The 11,693-nt window shown below is 55.6% G+C and overlaps 1 long non-coding RNA gene across 1 annotated transcript; it reads left to right on the forward strand.

Annotated features, from left to right (window-relative positions):
* The first annotated feature begins 3,263 nt into the window (after positions 1-3,263).
* On the forward strand, positions 3,264-10,639 carry LOC309635057. Its single transcript, XR_014248607.1, has 3 exons — positions 3,264-4,132; positions 5,040-5,486; positions 5,580-10,639. It is a non-coding gene; the product is annotated as an uncharacterized lncRNA (long non-coding RNA).
* Positions 10,640-11,693: the final 1,054 nt, after the last annotated feature.

Genomic DNA, 11,693 nt, shown 5'->3' on the forward strand with positions numbered 1-11,693 from the left:
TGCTATAAAGTGCCCCGAGAAGGAGTCTAGGCTCCAGAGGCTGGAGCCGACGGCCTGGGATCAAGTTCCAGCCCCACCACTTAATTCCAAGGGACCCTGGCCAGGCCATATAACCCCCCCGTGCCCCACCCCTCGTGGCGAAGCGGGATTGTGATAGCACCTCGGAGGTAGCGACTGTTCAGTAAACAGGGAGCACGTACGACGGGGCCTGGCTCACACCGGGCCCTGCCACTCCTGCCTGGCGAAGGGACGGCAGTTCTTGATGTTACACGTGCAGTTTTCTGTTTTTAAAATGACACACTCGTTAGAAGACTGTGTGTGTATATATATATATATATATATATATATATATATAAATCATATCTATAGATGATAGATAGATGTAGATAGACATACAGAAAATGTCTAGAAAGATATTTATAATGGCCACTTCGTAATAGGTGGTAAGGTTATGGGACTTTTTAATTCTCTTCATTATTGATCTGTATCTTTTTTGTTTTTCTGCAATGGACATGGTGTGCTTTTGTAATAGTAAAAAGTCAAACTTATTAATGTGAAGAATGTAAACTGCACCCAGATGACCTCCATGCCAGTATGCAGCCCTCCTTCCAGGAAATCCTCTTTCAGAATTCCAGGATTTCGTCCGGCGGCGCTGGTCTGCAGCTCTTCCTCTTCCTTCTGAGTTAACCCACGACCTGCCAGACGTTTGTCAGTAGCTTCAGTTTAAGATTATTCCCCGTGAGTCACTTTAATACTTGTAAGCAACTCAGAAAAGTATTCTTTTCCTTCTTTTTCTTTTTGTTCCTCATCTGTTTCTTTCTTTCTCTCCCTCCCTTCCTTTCGATTGTGGGCCATTTCTTTTGTATCATAAAATTGTGATGGGAAAGGGATCCATAAAACATTGCTTTTCTCTGATCTTGCGACAGGGGAGCAATGGTGCATAAACACATGGTTACAATTTCAAGACAGAGCTAGTGAATCATATATTTGTAATAGTAACTTTTGCAAGACCTCAAATTAGAAGCGTCCAGGATTTGCGTATCGTCTGTGGCTCATCTGTGGAGCCGTAACTGGGCTTCCCGCTCATGGAATCCTCCTCACTTGCAGCCACCGTGCAGACTGCGGCCATAGAAACTTCACGAGGAGCAGACTTGCCCCCCAGGTGCTCGCTCGGGCGCTTCCTGTGGGATCCCCTGCGCTGGCCCCAGCCTGCTCCCAGGTCTCAGGCCCCTGAGCTTCCCTGAAGTGACGGGAGCTGCGTGAGTAACCTCCCTTTTCTCTCCAGGAACGTGGCATCGATGCAGGACTCTGGCCATGTCCTCCAGAGGCTGCACTCGCCCCTCAGACACTGTGACGGTGTTTTTCTTGGTCCCTGGCATTTGGGCTCTCCAATCACTTTTCTACATTTTCACCTGTCGATAAATACATCTGATTTTGCACCCTGGTTTCTCTCTGCTCGGCTGTCCTGCACTTGTTACGCAGCTGGTCAGCCTCTCCTCTTTTGCTGCCTGGCTGATCAATCGTCCTCATTTCCTTCTTCATATTTTGGACTCGAAGGCCCCTCAGGACCCAGAGTTCCATTCCCAGCAGGAGCCACCCAGGTGACCTGGAGGGGAAAGAGCCAGCTGGACATTAGTCCCTGAAGTGCTTGTTTAACCTGCACTTTTTGCCCTAAGAATCTAGGCTGGGCTGTCCCAGGCTGAGCTTGAACTTCTAGCGCCTCCCTGGTATTTCTGCAATTCTCCCGGCTCCAGCCATGGCAGGACATCATGATACAAAACGATGAAGCGGCCCCGTTTGTGTATTTGTTCCTTTGTCCATTACCGCCACCTCAACTCCAACTCACTGAACCAAACATCCACCAACTACGCTTCAACTTCACCCCACCTCACCCTACCTCACCTCACCTCACCTCACCGCTTTCACATGTAAAGCCTACACTCCGGCCTCACAGGAGTGAGGTTACACCCCTCTGGCTGCACCCCTAACCCTTTATGGCTGTTTCCCCCACTTCTCACTCCTTTCTCCTTCCAGAAATGTATCCGTTACCTCTATGGACTGTTGCCATGAAACAGGGCCGAAATCAATGTTCATCTTTCCTGGAGACATCAGCCCCTTGTCTTTTCCGCTTTGACTTTACTCAAAAAGCCATCCACACACACACACACACCTGGCAGTGGACGTGGCCTCCAGACTTGGTGGAGGTTGGACAACAGCTATTTATCTTGCCTGTTGTGCAAGCAGCTTTCTCACCTGCATCCACTCGGGAGGCCGCTTCCAGACCCTGCCCTCACCCCTTCCCCAGCCATGGCCACCTGGTGGTTGCTTCGGCTCAGAGGGCCCAGCATGAAGGGCCTCACTGAGGAAGGTCCCTCCTCGGCCTCCCTCCCTGGACACCCAGGGACCAAGGCAGCATTCATTCGTCACTGTTTTCTGGGGAAGCAACGGCCGGCATTTCTTGGACTTCTTGGGTACCAGGGGCAGAGCTAAGCAGTTCACGGGGCATCTTCACGCCACTGTGTGGGGGACCCATCACCTGCCTTCTCTCTGGGATGACGGTCCTGGGACGGGTCCCTGGAGATGCAGGGTTCATCCTAGAGCTCTCGCTCCTGTCCTCGGGGCAAGTCTGGGCCACTCGATTCTCTCCCACCAGGGTGTTCTCATCAACATGGAAGGCAGCCCAGCCACGAGGACGAGGCCACTGCTGGGACCAGTCGCTGTGAGGACCTTCCCTTTGTGGCTTTGTCGTGAGAGGGAGTGGCTTCTTGTGAGGGTCACCCGCACCCCAATTCTGCATCCTCCCAAGGGGTCAGGCAGTGACCCGCGGAGGGGCTGTCCAGACATGCGGGCGAGGTTGGGGGAAAGGTACAAAGGGCAGAAGCGAAAACATGGTGGAGACAGAGGCCGTCCTGGAAGCTTGCAGCTTTGGGGGGTGAGGCTGCCGTGGCCGAGGGGAGCACTCATCTTCCATCCTCTGTTTGTTCCATGACACCTTCTCAAAGACCTGGAGGATTCGAGAAAGTGCTAGATAAGGAAATCAGCACACACTTCACAATAAAGGTGGAGGTTACGTCTGCCGTTCCAGCACCAGGACAGATGGAAGCGTCTGAGCAGATGGTGTCTCAGTGCCTTCAGGCCACAGCGGTGACACACCCCATGCTGGGGGCCTCGTAACAGCAGACACAGACTCTCAGGGCTCTGGAGGCAGGACGTCCACGACCAGGGCCCTCTGGCTACACCCCTAACCCTGTGTCTGGTGTCTGGTGGGGCTGTCCTCACGTGGCAGGTGGGGAGAGACAACCGTGCGGGGTCCCTGTTGTCAGGGGACTGATCCCATCAAGGGGGTCCCCCCTCGTGACCTCATGACCCCAACACCACCGCATGGGGGTTACCCCTTCACAGCATGGATTTGGGGGACACAAGCGTTCAGTCTGTGGCACTGCAAGTCTCTGCAGGTGGTCAGAGGGGGGCTGGTTCGTCACACCCCCACCAGCTAAGAGGCTGCCTTGCACACAGTGAATCAGACTGAACTGAACCAAATTCTTATGGATTTCAAGTAAGATTTTTAGTTGTACCAAGTGAAGTCGAAAATTCACAGACGATGAAAAGGGAATTATTTCATCTAAATTTCTTGGCTGACTGTATGTCAAAATAATGCAGCCTGAAGGGGCAAAGCCACGCAGTGGGAATGAGCTCCCAGAGTCGGTGGGTGAGGAATCAGCCCGGGTCAGCACACCTAATGCACGCTGGCCGTGCTGTTGCTTCAGGGGGTAGCCGGTTGGTCTTGGCTGAAGCCCCAGTTCCGCTTATTAACGAGCAAGTTCAAATTGAAGTCTTTCAAGCCCCAATTTTGTCTGAAAAAGAAGGAAATAACACAGCACATGCGTAGGTTATCGTGAAGCTGAGTGCAGAGGTGTGAAGGGCCTGGACTTCCAGCTCACGTGGCTCCCGGGCGGCTCCCTTACTCTGTGAGCCCTTCCTCCGGAATCGAGCTGCCCAGTGCAGTTCAGCAGGGGGACACACTCCACATTTGGAAACCTGACCTTTCCCTTCAAACCTGCCGGTGGAACAGAGCTGCTCTGGGCAGTAAATGGTCTAGAGCAGGGCTGGCTGACTCCACCTGCCCTTCCGTGTAAGTAGAGTTTTATTGGAAAGCAGTCCTCTCCGTGGCTTTACTTGCTGCCCATGCGGCCTGCACCCTGCTTCCTCCCTCCTCCCTCCCTGCTTCCTCCCTGCTTCCCCACTGCTTCCTCCCTGCTCCCTCCCCCTCCCTCCCTCCTTCCCCACTGCTTCCTCCCTGCTTCCTCCCTCCTCCCTCCCTGCTTCCTCCCTCCTTCTTCCCTCCTACCTCCTTCCTCCCTGCTCCCTCCCTCCTTCCCCACTGCTTCCTCCCTGCTCCCTCCCCCTCCCTCCCTGCTTCCTCCCTGCTTCCCCACTGCTTCCTCCCTGCTCCCTCCCCCTCCCTCCCTCCTTCCCCACTGCTTCCTCCCTGCTTCCTCCCTGCTTCCTCCCTCCTCCCTCCCTGCTTCCTCCCTCCTTCTTCCCTCCTACCTCCTTCCTCCCTGCTCCCTCCCTCCTTCCCCACTGCTTCCTCCCTGCTCCCTCCCCCTCCCTCCCTGCTTCCTCCCTGCTTCCCCACTGCTTCCTCCCTGCTCCCTCCCCCTCCCTCCCTCCTTCCCCACTGCTTCCTCCCTGCTTCCTCCCTGCTTCCTCCCTCCTCCCTCCCTGCTTCCTCCCTCCTTCTTCCCTCCTACCTCCTTCCTCTCTGCTTCCTCCCTCCTTCCTCCCTCCTTCCCCACTGCTTCCTCACTGCTTCCTCCCTCCCCCTTCCTCCCTCCTCCCTCCCTGCTTCCTCCCTGCTTCCTCCCTGCTCCGTCCCTTCTTCCTCCCTGCTTCCTCCCTGCTTCCTCCCTCCTTCTTCCCTCCTTCCTTCCTCCCTCCTTCCTCCCTGCTTCCTCTCTCCTTCCTCCCTCCTTCCCCACTGCTTCCTCACTGCTTCCTCCCTCCCCCCTCCCTCCCTCCTTCCTCTCACCTTGCAGACTGCAGCGGCAGAGCAGCGTCTGTGGCGGCTGAGCTCGAGGAGCTGGTGGCCGTGGTGAAGGTGGCGCATGTCGAGGTAGACTGTGCACACGGCTTTCCTCGCCCATCCGCCGAATGGCACGTTGATTCCCAAGCCCGGGGTGGGCCTGGGACCCTGGCGGCAGGCTGCCTGGCTGAGGACTCCCGGCTCTGCTGACAGGAGAGCCCGTCCCACCACCTGGGTCCCCACGGAATTCCTGGGAACTTCCTGTGGTGGAGAGAGCAGGGGGCGTGCTGATGAGTTAGAGCGAAGGCGATCAAGGCCTGGGATGAGCATCCCGTCTCCCTCTCCTCCCGAAGGCCGCGCTGTGCGGGGCCAAGGCCTTCAGCTCCACCCCCAGAGCCTCTGCTCCTCGTCTCTCCACGCAGAACTGAAGCCTCTCCACCGCGGCTTCCCTTCCTCCGGGGTGATTCTTCCTGCACAGACTTCCCCTGCGGTCCCGACCTGGGACCCTGTCAACACGCGGAGTTGAGCAATGTTTTAACTTACTTGTTTATAGGTGCCGTGTTCAGTAACGATCCGGTGCACACGCCTGGCACACCAGCCGTCCCCACAACCCACACGACCAGGACCCGAGGCCTTGGGCTGTCCGGCCACCGCCCCCTCCGAGCTCACTACCTTGTGGCTTTCTGATGAAGCCCTCTCCTCGCGGGGGGTGGAGGTGGCTGGGTCTCTCCTCATACCTGTGGAGGTGCTTAACCTAAGCTCTCACGCCTGCGCATCCGCATGGGGTGCTAGCTCTGTAACCTCACGTGGAGAAACCTGGAGGGAACGGCCTTCAGGAGGGAGGAGGCCAGCCTTGCAGAGATGAACTGTGTGGAGGCCGTGAGCCCCTCGACCTGCGCACAGGACGGAGACAAAGGAGGCCCTTCCCCAGGCCGACGGTGAGGAAACGCCAGACAGACCCCAGATGCGGAGACTGCACAAGACACGTCATTACTGCTCTTCCAAAGGGCCAGGTGGTGAGGGGAAAGGAGAGTCCGAGGGCGATCTCAGACTGGAGGAGGCGGGCACGGCGTGGGGCCGAGGGGGTGGGAACCGTGGGCCTCAGCAGGTAGTGAGTTTCCTGATCCTGGGGCCGCCCTCTGGCCGGGGGAGATCCTCACCCCAGGGCAATGCTCTGTGAGGCTAAATTTAGTTCAAAATAAAAAGTTAGGAAAAAAAATACCTGTCTGACATCATTCGAAATTGTTTGCCCGTCAACGGGAAACAGAAGGAAACGTACAGGGCATATAACTCCCTGCACCTTTTAAAGGTTAACCTCATTCATCAAAGACCGAATTTACAGAACACCGACGCGAGTGTTTCCGTCCTGGACCAACTGTTGACAGGAAGGATGGCGGAGCCTCCCAGGCAGGTCCCCGAGCCTCTCCTGGGCCTCCCCTCGGGGGCGCGAAGCAACCTACTCTCATAAGTTTCTCAAGGTGACGCAAGGAAGCAGACACCTGTCTTATGAAATGTGCTGTAACCCTTCGAGAAAATTCACTAAAGAATTAAAATATGACTTTAATTTCAAGATGGTGATTTCCATGCCCATTTCCGGGGTGTGATGATCAGGTCTTCACGACGCTGGAGATGAGTGAGGCCCCCACCCCAGCGTGCGCCCGGGGGGAGGCGGGAGGGGGGCGCTGGGAGGGGGGCGCCTTCCCCGGTCCTCACGCCCGTCACCCGTCACCCGGGAGCAGGCCCTGTCCCCGCTGAGCCCCGCCTGGTCCCCCTGTCCCGGGCACCGCGGCCTCATGCACAAGCCCCTGACTGCGCCTCTGGGGAAGGCGCTCTTCCTTCAGCTTCTGTGAAGCTCGCTCTCCTGATTTCTCCTCCCCCGAGACCTTTGGGTTCCCTTTCCACTGCTGCCCTTGACCCCAGGGTCCCAGCCCGGGCCCCCCGTTGTGTCTTTGTCTCATCACAGGTGACCACTGCCCACCGCTCCAGCCCTTCCCGTCTGTGTGTCAGAAGCGCTGGGACATTGTCTCGGCTGGTCTGAGGCAGCGCCCACTCCCTGCCCCAGGACAGCACCCACGAGGAACCCTGGGGTGCTGCTTGTTCCTTTCTCAACGCAGCCCCCATGACGGCCCAGGAACCACACTCCGCCCGCGCTCTCCTGGGAAATGTCTCCCGGCTCCGGGTCACGCACGTGCCTGGCCCCCCGGGGCGGTTCCCGGCAGCGCCAGCTCTCAGAGGCCGGATGCGGGTGGCCTGAGGGCCCTCCTCGGGGGCCAGCGTGGGGAGAACCCTGTGGGCTGTCCCTTCCCTGTGAGAAGCTTGCTCAGTTCACACAGGGACAGCCTGGGCTCATTTGTCACCTCCTAACAGTGACAAAGTGGCAGGAAGCAGCTCCTTGGTGGCTCTTGAGGAGAAGAAGCTATTTCATGCAACCACGAAGGTGCCAAACTCGGGGTCATGTTTTTGGAATGGAACGTTTTAATTGGGATATTTGGCTAAGACAAGTAAGACTTTTCACAATGTCTCATTTGCTGAAAAATGAGGAGATTGGAGAACTTGGGAGGAGTAGCAGTGACAGAAATCACAGCACTGGACAGAAACGTCCACCAGGAGCTGGATAGAGTGGGCGCAGAGGAGCAGCTCAGTGCAGAGACGCTTCCTCCCCAGGTGGGGAAGGCCAAAAGGGTTTGACCCTGAAGAGCTGAAGGTGGTGAATCGGTGTCAAGCCCAGAGGAAGGGACGAGCTGAAAGGAGGGCCGAAGGTGTGGGCAGCGTGGAATTCTGCTGGGGAGGCCTGAGGATGGAGAGTTGGGCAGGCGGGTGGGCCCCCAAGCACCCCCCCGCCCCACTCTCACGAGGCCCACGTGTCAACATCGGAGCTGTGCTCTAATCAAACGTAAAAAAGGACGTGCGTGTAAAGCCCCAGGAGAGCAGGAACCGGGCTGATGAACCCATGCTCGGGGGTCAAGGTGCTAAAGGAAAGAAAAATGACTGTTTCACTCTCCACTTAAAAATCAAGAAACAACCATTTAAAAATATAGTTTCCTTTTTAAAGAGGCCCGTTTGAGAGCCTCCAAGGGCAGAAGTTCTTGGGGACCTGGTGCGTGTGGGGGTTGTTCGTGCAGGGGGCCACCATGGCCACAGGATCATCTTCTCTTTTACTCAATTCTACGGCTTTTCCATGACAATCATACATTATTTGACTTAAATTGATAGCGGTTATTTAGGAAGCATTAGAACAGCTGACGGGCATTTGAAAAAATTGTAGCAGTTCTGGAAATGAACCTCAGGATGATCATGAGGGGCATCCACATACCAAAATCCCGGTATAACAGACATGTCAGGGTGTTTAAAGATGCAGGGGGACTTCCTCCCGTTCCAACGGGACAAAAGGAGAATGCAAGGACCCTTGTCACCGAGTCACCGATTCCACTTTTCATTTGTTGTTAGCACAGGTCCTCACACCATCAACATGCTGTTTGCAAAGAGGAGCTTCCAGGGCTATCCGCAGGCCCTTGTGTCGTTTGGGAACAAAACATGACCCATAGAGAAGCAGGTCTTCTGGGTTTTTTGAAGCTTGAAAAGAAGAAAATTCTAAATTTTGGATCATAGTTTGAGGGTATAATACGTGAAAGTAATTCCATATTTTCATATACATCCAGTCCCTCAATACACCCAATAATTTACCTTAAATTTATTGATGAATCATGGGTTTTTCTTCCATTACTAATTGAATGCAAAGAAAATATATATTACTTGCTAAGTGAGTAACTCACAATTATTATTGAAGTTCATGTTTAAATGAACTTTATAATACATAACTTTAACAGTGCATAAATTTAAAGAAATTATTTATTACTTAAGAGCTGTTTTTACCACTCAAAATTGATGGAATTTTGTGATAAATCCTAGGAGATCATATACTACTTTAAAGAGTCCCTGAGTAACAAAGAGGGGCAAGGTGTGTCAGGTTCGACCCTGCTCACCAAGAATCTAAAACAGCAAATGCCTTTTGCAGAGGTAGCCAGTGAAACGCCTCTGATCCAGGAAAGCATTAGCAGCTAAGACGCTTATTAGACATGTTTGTTTAAACTTGTCTCTGCCCACTAGGCCGAGATTGCTGAGGGCAGCCCAGGCCTCCCAGACAGGCCACTCCGGACGGGAGCCGCTGAGCCCCGGCGCTGGCATGCTGTTGGGTGCTGGTTATACGCTTGGGAACGTGGTCCCACGCAACCTCAATTTTGATTCAATGGGATCACTTCCTGGGGTGTAAAGGGCTCTGAGCCACGTTGGTGCCAAGTGGGAGCAGAGCGGGGAGGGGGAGTTGGGCGCAGCAGGAGGGCTGGACCTCCGCCACGAGTTTGCTTTGCAGTCTTGGATGCGAAGATGGGGCTCGAGCTCCTTGTCCGTAAAACGGGGGGGGCGAGGCGGGAGCTCGAGACCCTTCCAACCAGCACCCTCTGCCACGCACCCCACATGCAGTGCACAGCACGGCACGGCACGTGCTTCACTCCTGGAAAGGCGTATCCGTGTGCATCAAGCCCCTGGTTTCTCGTAAGTGCTCCTCTGAGGTTTGCTTACTGTTATGTCCCTTTGTCATTCATGGGATGCAATCTTCGTGGGGCAAGCCCCCAGGAAGCTCCCCACCTTCCCCAAAGGAGGCCACGCCAATGGCGGTTTGCAAAGCTGCAGTTCCTTTTCTTCAGCTGTATTTTAACATGTTGTCTTATTCTGTATTTCTGCCACCATTCTGCCCTGATTATTTCTGTACTCTCCGGGAAGACAGAAGCTTTCTCACCAGCTCTCTTCTTTTCTTTCTGAGTCTTCACCAAAATCGCCTCTAATGTCCATATTTCTAACATGCACCTCAAAACTCCTCCGGCCTCGACCATCACCCAGACCTGAGGCTGCTCCCACTTTGTTGGTGTTGGTTACAGCAGTACTTGGCTTCTTGGTACCAAATCGGTCTGAGGCAGCTCAGGTCGCCACGACAACAGACTACAGGCTGGGGCTTGAACAACAGAGAGGTGTTTCCTCGCGGTCAGGGGCTGGGAGTTGAAGGTGGTTTGGAGTGCGCTTGGGTCCTGGTGAGAGCTCTCTTCCTGGCTTGCGGACAGCCGCCTCCTTGCTGTGTCTGCACATGGCCTTTCCTGGGTGTGCACGCGAGTGAGGAGATCTTGTCCCTTCTTACAAGGCACTGTCCTGTCAGATTACGTCTCACCTATGGCCCCACTTAACCTTCATCATCTCCTGTATCCATCAGGGTTCCCCAGCGAAGCAGAACCAACAGTATACACGGATGCATCATTAAGTGCGTTACTGGGGGGGTCTGCTCCCACGGTTTTGGGGGCTCCTGCAGGCTGGCGGCCAGTTGTGCAAGCCCTTGGGCCTGAGAACCAGAGCGCCAACCTTGGAGGGAAGGGGGCCTGGGCGTCCTTCCTCCAGCTTTGTGTGCAGACCATCACAATAAGGAGAACATCGCAGTCAAGCAAGTCGCGGCAAGTTTTTGGATTCCCGGCGCATGTGAAAGTAATGTCTACACTGAGCTGTAGCTATTTAGTGTGCAGTAGCATTATGTTTAAAAAACAGTGTGCACACCTTCTTTAAAAACAGTTATTCTAGAATTCACTAACCATCAACTGAGCCTTCAGTGTTTTGATTCACAGATCATCATAACACATGCAACAGTAATGAAAAAGCTTAAATGTTGCATGTTACCGAAGTGTGACACAGACACCAAGTGAGTAAATGCTGTTGGAAAAATGGCGCCGATAGACTTGCTCGATGCAGGCTTGCCACCGACCTTCAATCTGTAGAAACAGAATATCCGTGCGGTGCACAGTGAGAGGTCTGCCTGTGGCCGGCGGGGACTCTGGTGGTGCCGGCTCGGGCACCGCGTCCTGGCTCGGGATGGCTGCACACAGGCTGGCGGGCAGCACCTGGCCCTAGCGTCCCCGGCACGGCGCTCAGCCTCCTCGAGCCTCCCTCCGGCCTGGGGGCACAGAGTCCGCAGCTCGCGGGGAAGCCGAGAGGCCCAGGGGCGTGGAGAGGCCTCCGCTGGGACAGGGTGCCAGCCGGCCACCCTTGCCAAACGCAGGGCCTCTGCAGTCAGCGCCCAGAGGGGGAGGTCTGAGGCCCACTGCCCAGCACGAGGAGGGCACTGCACGCTCTAGAGCTTTCTAGAAGGCACTTCCCACTCCTGCCCCACTCTGTGCAGTCTGCCTCGCCAGGCTGCAATCCCCTCTCCCAACTGTCCAGCATTCTCTAGCGAGGGTGTCCTGCATGGAAGCCACCAGCCAGGACCTCCAGAAGCTTTCAGAACAGCCCACACGGCTGCGCTTTGAACGTGGCTGCGGACCCTGACCCAGACCACCTGGTGATGCGAGCCCGCGGCTGCCCTCGGTACTGGGAGTGCGCGTCAGGCACAGGCGGGGTGCTCCCCTGGCACGGGGACGGCCCCGGGGTGCCGAGCACAGAAGCTCTGCTCATTTGCACTTGGAGGCTGCGGGCCTCACACCCGACGAGCCGGAGGACGAGACTCAGAGAAGGAGGCGAGCAGGGGCGCCCACGGTGTCGGCTGCGGACAGCTCAGGCTCTGGGTGAGGCCCGGGGGTGGGAGAGGGGGGGGATCAGCTTCCAGACTCCATGGGGGTGGGTGGGAAGGTCAGTG

The sequence above is a fragment of the Balaenoptera borealis genome, assembly GCF_965194805.1.
Source record: "Balaenoptera borealis genome assembly, chromosome: 9".
Lineage (NCBI taxonomy): Eukaryota > Metazoa > Chordata > Mammalia > Artiodactyla > Balaenopteridae > Balaenoptera > Balaenoptera borealis.